Below are 11,206 nucleotides of genomic sequence, written 5' to 3' on the forward strand. Positions count from 1 at the left end.
ATTTTAATAATTCTTCAATAAAAATCTAAGAGAAGCATAACAAAATCTAATATGTATAAGACCCTATTATGCATCCAAAACAAATTTAGAAATCATACTCCAGTCATCTAAGTTGCTAAAATAAGTTTAAGCAACTAAATACTTTATATCCGTCAATAGTGTGCGACATTTCTTAGAACTTCCACACTGTGAATACCATTAGCATATAGAGATAAATTATGCATTGTGGGTTCTAATACAGTATAATATCATATTTAGAGTCCATGCTACAGTCCGTTAAACTGTTAACAAAAGATTAAACAATCTAATCCTTCCTATCCGTTAACAACATGCAAGTTGCTTATTTTTATATTCTTCATTCTATTTGCACTACGGATCAAATTATGCAATTAGAGAGTTTAAAATCCCATGAAATTACTTTTAAAATCTTCAATCCAGTCCTTAAAACAATCCAGAATACCAAATACGGCCAAAACAATGCCCAAAACAGTTCTGGAACACGTCCAAACAAGGGAGCCTGCTCTCAAAACCACAGAGTAGGCTCAATGCACCATGGAGCCGGCTCCCTAGCCCTTAGAGCTAGCTCTATGAAGAGGGGAGCCGGCTCCCAACCTCCTAGAGCCGGCTCTTGTAATACCCCTAATTTTAAAATGATAGTCTCAGTATTTATTTATTTGTTTTAATTGTATTTTTAATTATTTAATTGATTATTTGACTAATTGCTTATGTGTTTAATTGAATTAGATATTACTTGATTATTTGATTATGTGTCTATGTATTATTTGTATTTGTCTATGTGTTAATTGTTTAATTAGATTATGTGCTTAAATGGTGTTTTGATTAATTGTAAATTAAATATTTTCTTTTCTTTTATTATTTTATTTTATTTTTCTTTTATGGTTGTGGTTAGTAGTAATGGGCCAACCAATTGGGTCCCATGAACTACTTGGATAGGAGGTTGGATGTTTATGAATTATTACCCATGGATAATGTATGTGTATATATAGATATATATTATATACATATATAAAAAGGAAAGTAATTTATTAATTATTTTTATGGTAACTTGGGTAGTAATATTTAATCTGATGTATATGTTTTATATTTAAATAATAAAAATATACATAGATTTGATACGTGTTATGTTTTAAGTTACTTTATAATATTATGGTAACTTAAGTATTATTGGATAATCCATTAATAAATAATGAAATGTGTATAATTTATTTATTTAATAAACATATATATAAATTATATACGTAACATATTTTACTTACCTTTTTAATATATATATAAAAGAGAAAGTAATTTATTAATTACTTTTACGGTAATTTGGGTAGTATTATTTAATCTGATGTATATGTTTATTTAAATAATAAAAATATACATAGATTTGATACGTGTTATGTTTTAAGTTACTTTATAATATTATGGTAACTTAAATATTATTGGATAATCCATTAATAAATAATGGAATGTGTATAATTTATTTATTTAATAAACATATACATAAATTATATACGTAACATATTTTGCTTACCTTTTTAATATTTTTATTTTCATTTTTTTTTTTTAGTTGACTTGGATTGGGAAAAGGGTTAGGGTTATTTTATTTAGCCTATAAATATATAGCTATAGGTTGTAAAAAGGGGTTAGAAATATTCACGTGATATATACTGGAGAGATAGTGTTAGAGAGGGAAGGAGGAAAAGGAATGAATGAGGAGAAAAACCATGTAGAGAGAATATTAAGGAAGAAAAAGTTTAACTTTCGATCCGAAAGTTTAAGGCAAGTTTAATTCGTGTTTCTGTACATGCCTAGGAAATTCCAGGATTTATTAAACACATAAAATTAAATAATTATGCATGTTTAATTGGATTAGAACATAGGTTTTATGAAATTGGTTCATATCTGTTCTTGTATTATGAATTGATAAATACATGATTTTGATTAGATTTTCGGTGTGAATTTTTATATGTTTACATTATGTATTTTTCATATCTGTGGAATGATGGAACGTATAAACATGCCTAAGATTCCTGAACATTAAATAGGAACTAGCTTTGGGTTTAAATAAATTTAAATAGACTCAATCATAATGATGTTTGCTATTTGAATGTTTTAAACAAACGAATAGATTTAATCTTTTAAAATATTTTAGTAATTAAGATTAAATGTGTAGGATGAATTGAATATGGAGAATGCTTATGTGATGGTATAATAAAATATCATCATGTATAAGATTCAGTTTGTGTGGGACATATGATATAGCAAGCTTAAATAAATAATAAGCCATTCCTATTTTGTGATAGCTTGATATCATATTATCATAGTTATTTCTGGATTGTTTGATGTTTTTCCTTAATTGTTACATTAATTATTGAATTGTGTGGTTTAATGCACCGGTATGGGACGGTAGCATTCTAGGGATGGATTAACTTATCAGTTAAGTCCTACCTATTTTATATAAGGGAATGGATTAACTAAAATGTTAAGTCCTACTTATATTTAAGTCAGGTCAGCTGAACAAGTTGAATGACTTATGGAGGATTAATTTATTATATAAGGGAATGGATTAACTAAAATATTAAGTCCTACTTATATTCAAGTCAGGTCAGCTGAACAAGTTGAATGACTTATGGAGGATTAATTTATATTGGATAGGATGGTTACTAGATTTTATATATATAAGTATGGTGCCATGGTATGAGCTTAAGTCTAAGGATCAATGGTTAGGGCGCGTATATCGCCAGGGATGTGTAGCTAGATATAGTGTAGTTGTATACCCTGGTAGGTCTAGGTACTCATGCCCACTATATGTGCGTTTTGCATGTTGCCTACTATTCAAGTTGAGACAACCCTATAGTCTAGTGAGGTTCCTTTAGTGTGTATATATATATATATACGAACTACTAGTTACTGTTGGATTGACTAGGATGTATACGTGTATCGGATCTCTGCTTGGACTGTAGTAGAGTAGAACTTGTTTGTGGGCCTGACCCACCATTATTTTTCAGGTGTTCGTCACGAGTAGAGGTTGTTCGTGCTGAGCGGGGATCAGTCTACTTCATTCTTCTGATGCTACATAGGAGTTCCTTTATGATTCAGTTTCCTATTTTAGATTACTGTCATTTATTTAGTTTGGATTTTCTAGGGGTCCACACAGTATGGATTCCCGAGTTGTATTTTGGAGGATCAGTTGTATCAGAAGAGTTTATTAATTAATAGAAATATATTATGAGGTTTATTATTAGATTATCATTTTAGTTTCTTGTCAGCATTTTATTTATTCTTCTTTATTCTTTTGTACTCTGTGTTCGTTTATTATCAATTTGCTTTGATATCCTCGGGTATTCGGGCGTGGGCCTGGCCAACCCGCATTCAGAAATTCGGGGGTATCACAGCTCTCTCCTCTTTGAGAGCACTAATCCGCTTCTGATCCGTTTCTGCCCATCTGCTTCATCTCCGGCCTCTTCCTACCCTTCTGTTCTTCCTTAAAACTGATCTTAACAGTCTAATATATATCCAGTATCATCCCAGACCTTTGTTTACAATAGTAAGAATTAATACAACGATTAAAACAGTACCAATTTGTTATGCTTTAAAAACAGACGACGAACTTCCAAACTTGCAAGAATTATTTCAAACAAAATGAAACACATACAGATGATCAATTTGACATATATTACATATGCAAAACTCAATTAATATTCAATTAAAATCCTAGAGATCATCTAGGTATGCACAAAGCATAGGCCAAGGGGAGAGAAGAAGAAAAGAACTTGCCTGTGCAATTTTGGAATCAAAACCTTATCGTCGTCTTCCTAAGCTTTCCGACGATGTCCGTTTACTGTCAACTCAACCTCCTACCGCTCAACCTTCCTTTCTCCTAGGTCCGACCTTTAATCCACAGCCGAAACCCTCACTGTAATTGCTCTGTTTTTCTCACAATCGCTCTCTGTTTCTCTCTATATCTTTGGCACGTGAATAGGGTTTTTCCAACCCTTTTTACAGACTTATAACAGTATACTTATAGGCACAAAATAAAAAACAAGTCCAATTGCTAACCTAAGACAGAAACCCTAGTCGGCCAATGCGTGATATAAAAGAATAAAACCTAATTTTCACCTTAATAATTACAACTAAGTAACTACCACACAAGCGTAATATACAGAAAATAAATAATTAAAACAAAACCCAATTAACTCATTTAAATAACCTTCAATTAAAATAAGAGGGCAAATCAATTAAAAATAAACAGGCAAATAAAACAATAAAAATGCAATAAAATAATTATTAAAAATGCCGAGACTATTCTTTTAAAATTAGGGGTATTACAATCCATGTACCAATTTTAGACTCAACGATAGCTAATAGACATTCATATAGATTATAAGCATATCACTAATTTAATAACCAGTCCATCCAAATATATCAAGTAAGAATAATAACACTAATAATCTTAATTAACATACATATATATACACATATATTGTGATACCCCTCGGATCCGAGACATGGGTTGATCAGGCCCGAGCCCAAACCCGAGAGAAATATCAAACAATTAATATTTAAAACGAACACAGATTGCAAAATGAATTAAGAATAAATATTAAAACCTGCAAGATCTCTAAATATAAAATTCTCAAATATTAAAGATTAATAAAATCCAAATCCTTCCAAAACCTCCAATAGTTTAAACAACTCGGGAATCCATCTCTAGTGGACCCCTAATAAAAATCCAATCCGAAATGTAAATAACTGAAAGAACATCTCGACGGAAGAGTGAGTGATAGTCTCTGCTCAGCATGATCAAGCCTACGACTAGAACTGTCGAACACCTGAAAAATAGAAGTGGGTCAGGCCCACGAACAAGTTTTATCCTACTACAATCCGAACAGAGACTCTATAAGCATGTACATCCTAAACAACTCAACAATAGCTATGTAGTCCGTACATATATATATATATATCCACACTACGGGACTCTCACTAGACTATGAAGAGGGTCCCAACCTGAACAGAAGGCAACATGCAAAACGCACCTGAGTGGGCATGAGTACCTAAGCTTAAACAGGGTATACCTCAACCAACATAGCCAGCTACGCATCCTACTGCATATATGCTCCCTAACCGTCAATCCTAAGACTCAAGCTCATATCGCGGTACCATAAGTATATATTTAAAGTCCTATCATATCCATCCAAACCAATCAAATTAGTCATTCAGCTTGTGTAACTTCTTTGACTTAACATAGATAACAAGTAATCCATTTAGTCATTCAGCTTGTGCAGCTTCTTTGACTTAAATATAAGTAGGATTTATTTTATAATTCATTCCCTTATTCCAGCGTAGGTAAGATTTAATATTTTGAAACTAAAACAATCCCTAATATGCCACCGTCCCATACCGGTGCATACAATCCATACATCTAATAGTTGATAATACAGATAATGATTATAAATACCAACTAATCCATAATAAGCAGAATCAAAATATGTAATTGAACATGCTTGCTTTACACCACTACACAGTTATCCAAGAATTGATAACACATTTAACATATGTATGCGTCAATTTATCCATTATAAGCATATAATCATTCTGTAATCTAACATGCTTATATTTTCCTACGGAAACATGAACAAACAATAATTTCATTCACAAATAAATTGTTACTCATAAGATTATGCAATTTAAATCCTCCACCTCTAGGAACAGTCCACAAATTTACTTAAAAATTATATATTGTTCAAGTAACAACCATTAATTGGTTTATCATGCATTAACAAATCCTCTAAAATTTTAATTTGATCTTAGACATCAACTAAATTTCTGAATTACAGCTCCTACGCACCTCAGTAGTGCCGAAAACCAACCCAGAATTCGAAAATATGTTAAAACTGAAAAAGGGGTGGAGCCGCCTCCACACCATGTGGAGCCACCTCCACACCACCTAGAGCCGGCTCCACCCTTGTGGGGAGCCGCCTTTTCTCCCTCTTTTCCTATCTGCTAGTTTTCCTTCACATGTTTCCTCTCCGGTGACGTCCAGTTTATCTGTCCTCAACTTTTAAGGTTTCTACTGATTAAAATTAAGTTCCAGTGTGTTCTAGAGATTTTAAAAATCATTAATCGCTAATTAACTTCAATACGAACAAGAAATATGCACAAAAACAAGAAAACAAGTAAATATGGATTCATGCACACATACAGATTTAATCTAATCTATCATGCAAACCAGATTAATCTTTGATGTTTATTTACTCTTGGAGCTGTATTAGGCATGTAAAGAACACGAGTCAAAGGAAAAGAGTTAGGAGTAGAACTTGCCTTTGAGATTTGGTTCAAAATTTCAGCGTTGTCTTCCTAAGGTTTCCAGCGAACGTTCTGTTTTCTCTCTATATCTTCTCCTTGGTCCAACTCTCGAACAACACCCCTTTAATCCTTCCTTGGTTCAGCCTTAGTCCTAGCTAAACCCTAACCAAGGTACTCTATTTCTCTCCGTCTCTCTGTATACGTGAATAGGGTTTTTCTAACCCTAGCAAACGTACTGTTCTATATATAAAGGCTAAAACAAAACCTTAGTCCATGTATAATTAGAGACAAAACCCTAATTAAATCATAGTCGGCCCATAGAATAAAACCTAAGTTATAATCTATGTCGGCTACACAAACGTGACTTCTAAAAGAAAACCCTAAGTAAATAACGTATTACTCATTTAACGTATGTACATAATTAAACAACTATAATAAATAACTATAATAAATCAATTAAAGACACATAATAAATAAAAACAATTTACCAATTAAATCAAATAATTCAATTAAATCAAATAATCCAAATAATTCAACTAATAACAATTAATTCAAATAACCAAGCAACAAAAAATAATTAAATAATTAAAAATGCAACAAAATACTTAATTAAAATACCAAGACTACATATATTATATAATATATGTGTATAATCCTTCCTTAATAATCCTTAATTATTTAAAATCACATGTACATATATATATATCAACAATTATATATATATATATATATATATATATATATATATATATATATATATCATCATTCCATAACCAATTATTAATTTATTATATTAGTAGCAAATTAAATGCTACTAAATATGTCAGAAAGCACATAAATACTCCATCTCGGTTTAAATAATTTTACGACACCGTCTCACTAAAATGTAAATATCTTTTAGTATGATGGGAATCTAAGAATGAAATTGGTACCATTGGAAAGAGGACGAAAAATCCTTAAATTTGAGCTCAAGAATGACCCAATTTCGATTTAAAATGATTGAGTTATGACCGTTTCAATTTTATGTCACAAACATGGAAAAAAATAGGCTGAGCTCAGACGCTAATGTGAGAGCGCCCACACCAGATTATATCATTGAGCTCACACAAATGCACCCACACTAGATTAGCTCACTTGAGCTCACATGTATGCACCCACACCAAATTATTTCACCTGAGCTCACATGTATACACCCACACCAGATCAATCTTCTATTGACCAAAGCTAATCCATGGTCCAGATTCATATGCGCACCATACTTCAATGCGCCGCGATGCACCAAATCAATCCACTTATATCAAACTCTTTCAACAGTCTAGAGCAGCGTACGCACCATCATTCCATGCACCATCCCACACTGGATTACAACCCAATTATTGCGCCACTCTTACGGACGCCTCCGGTGAGTATATATGTATAAATAATATATATATATATATATATATCCAATAAATATATAAAAATAAATTCTAATAAATTCCCAAAAATATCAGAAAATTCCAGAAAATTTAAGAAAAATTTCAGAAATTCCGAAAACCATAAATAACCATCTTAGGTCATAAATAACCTATAAATTGATTTAAAATATACACAACACCTATATATTACAATTAAACCTTAAAACTCCAAAAAATATTAAATAATAATAATTCATGCTTTTAACCATTTCGATTAAATCCTGATTTAATCAAACAAAATTAACTTAATGTATTTGATTAATCTGTTCTAATCATGATTTAAATTAATAAATTTAATCTAAAACATTGATACTTAAGGTGAAATACTTATGAGTTTAAGGAGGAAAAATAGAGAAAACTCACCTGAAGGTTTCAAAACGAAACCGACGCTTCAAGCATTAATCGTCTCTTCCAAATCCAACGTCCTCTTTTTTCAGATCCAGCATCCTCCTTGTCAGCCTTCTCTTCTTCTCTCTCTCTACCTTTTCTATTTTCTAACGTGAAAAATTTTCAATAATAAAACCTTATGTGTATATTTATACACATTAATTACCCTAACCCTATTCCTACTAGGATTACCAAATAAAAATAATAATTTTTATCTTTAAATAATATTTATATATATATATATATATTTATACCTTTTATAATTAATCATTCGTTAATTAAATCGTATATATCTATATATATCTATTAGTTAATTAGTTATTGATATATATAGATATATACGATTTAATTAACTAATGATTAATTATAAAAGGTATATATATATATATATAATTATCCAAAAACGATCATTTAAATAATCACATAACCATGAGCCTTTATTAATTAACCCAATAAGGCTTTATCCAAGCCCAAAACCATATCCTTTGGTCCAACTTTCCTTAAGCCTAACCCAATTAATTTTAAAAAATAAAATAATTAAATAAACACTTAAATTAAAATAACTTATTACATAAAGCACATAAACAAACAAGAATTTACAACTAAGTCATATTATACCAATAAAATCAACACGCCAACAATTGAATCAATAATTAAGCACACACACAACGATCATCATATCAATAATTCATGAAATATAAATAAAATAAAACAATTAATCTAAGCACCCAATAAAACAAATCAATTAAAACTTAAAATAAACGCAATTAATTTAATTTAAATCAAATAAATCATTTAAAAATAAAATAAAAGTAATTAATCCCAATTTAATAAATCATTTAAAATATCGGGGTATTACACTGCTGCCCTTTAAATCTGAGTTTGAAGTTCTCATATAAATGCCTCACATAATATCAATAGACTGAACCCTCCATGATATGCTCAAAAGTTTCAATCAATCCCTGCATTAATAACAAATTATAGTAAAATAACAAATTTTAAAATAAAATATTGTACTACCTCCATCCCAATATAGTTGTCCACTTCGTAAACTGTGACTCACAATGTGAGTCACAGTTTACGAAGTGTGAGTCACAGTTTACGAAATGGACAACTATATTGGGACGGAGGGAGTAGTAAAATACTGACCTTTTTATTTATCAGATATGAATGTGATGTCAATATGAGGCCCCATAGCCTCCATCAGTCCTGTCATAAACCAACTCCAATAACCCCTTGTCTCAGCCTCAACTACTGCAATTGCAATTAGGAACATTTGTTCATTCCCATCAATAGATATTGCACTCAAAAGGTGGCCACCATATGAACCCTTCAAAAATTAACCATAAACACCAATAAGTTGCCTACAACTTTCTTTAAAACCCTTTATCATTGCAGCAAATCTCCTCACATTCTCTTCACATGTGGGGTCAGTTTGAATTTTAACAACACTTCTAGGGTTCGATGTATCTACTAACTGATAGTATTCCCTCTTCTTTTGATATTGTTCTTCTTCATTTCCCTCAATGACTTCAATAACTTTTCTTTTTACCCTTCTTACTTTGTGTTTGGACACATCAATGTTCATATCAGAAGCAATAGTGGTCCTTAGTGCATCACAAGGCATGGTTGTTCATTCTCATTTGCTCTAAGTACTTAGTGACCAAGTAAAAAAAAGGATGTTTGTCCATTACTATGAAACCAAAAGCAGTTGGTATGTTCTGATTGATAGGTCTTCACTATCAAGCAATCCTCACCATCTAGTTTGCTTGCATATACCTTCCACCCACATTCAGCCTTATATACTGTAGAGATCCTATCACCATCATTTTTTTTGAACGTTATATCAAACCTGCCTTTCAATGATGTTTCTTTAAATGTCAATTTAAAGTGTGCAGCTGTCCCAAATTTTATTCCTAATTCTAGTTCTTTTACATCCAAATCCCTTGAAGGAATATACTTTGGGTACTTAGGACTACTATCCTCCTCATTTGATCCACAAAAACTGATTAACTCATCACTAGAAGCATAATCTAAATCCTATTTTGAAATATCATTATTTGACCTATTTGAGTCTAAGTTATCTGTTGGAAGCCAAATCTCTTCCCCTTGCACATTCAACAAAGGTGCAACAATGTACAACTTAATGGTGGTTGTTTCATAGTCATAAAACATCCTAAGTACATCCAAGTCACATCTAACTTCTCTGAAGCTTTGATTGCCCTCTAAAAACGGTACTTTGTAAAACACTTCAACCAACTCCCCATATCCCATGTTATTTTTCATCTCTTGAAAATCATCATATGACATGATGTCTGGGTCAACTGTTGGAATCATAATGAAATTTTCTCCTATGTATGACATAGGGGGTATTTTAGAGAACACACCCCTATGATAGAGTTCAATGCTGTAAAAGTGCATCTACATAACAAAAACCCAAATAAACCAAAAATTTTAATCACACTTGAAAGTAAACAATTAAAAAAGTTAACTAAATACTTTAATCGCACATTAAAGTAAACAACTAAAAAGGTTGTTGAGATTTCAAAAAGGTCAATAAGAAGCACAAAAAGTCAAAAAGTGCAATAGAGGATACACTTAAATAAGAGTACAAAAAAAAAAAAAACAAACAAACTTGAGCAGGGCCACTTCACCAGTAACATTGTCAAAACCAACTGCACACTTTAATCATGAATATGCACAAACAAAAAAAATGAACAACAAGGACCACTTAATAATAAAACAACATACAAATGGGCCACTAAATGACAGAACATAACATATAAGACACAAATAGTGAAAGCATATATAGTGAAGATCACAACTTTATACATAAAACACATATCACAAGTCTTTTTTTTGTTGGTCGACAACAAAACAAAACTTTAAATAAAAAATTGTGAGCAAGATTCTTTAGATAATAAATCATGTATTGTCAACGTTAAATTGGTACAATGTTCATTGTTGAGCCAAATGTTTCTGCCAAAAATTATACAACCATGCACCATTATCACGTCCCATTCATAGATGAAAAAAACAAAAGAAAA

Source organism: Cornus florida, unplaced genomic scaffold, assembly GCF_030987335.1.
Source record: "Cornus florida cultivar Cherokee Brave unplaced genomic scaffold, ASM3098733v1 CherokeeBrave_3.0.0_Hap2_Chr04, whole genome shotgun sequence".
NCBI classification, from domain to species: domain Eukaryota; kingdom Viridiplantae; phylum Streptophyta; class Magnoliopsida; order Cornales; family Cornaceae; genus Cornus; species Cornus florida.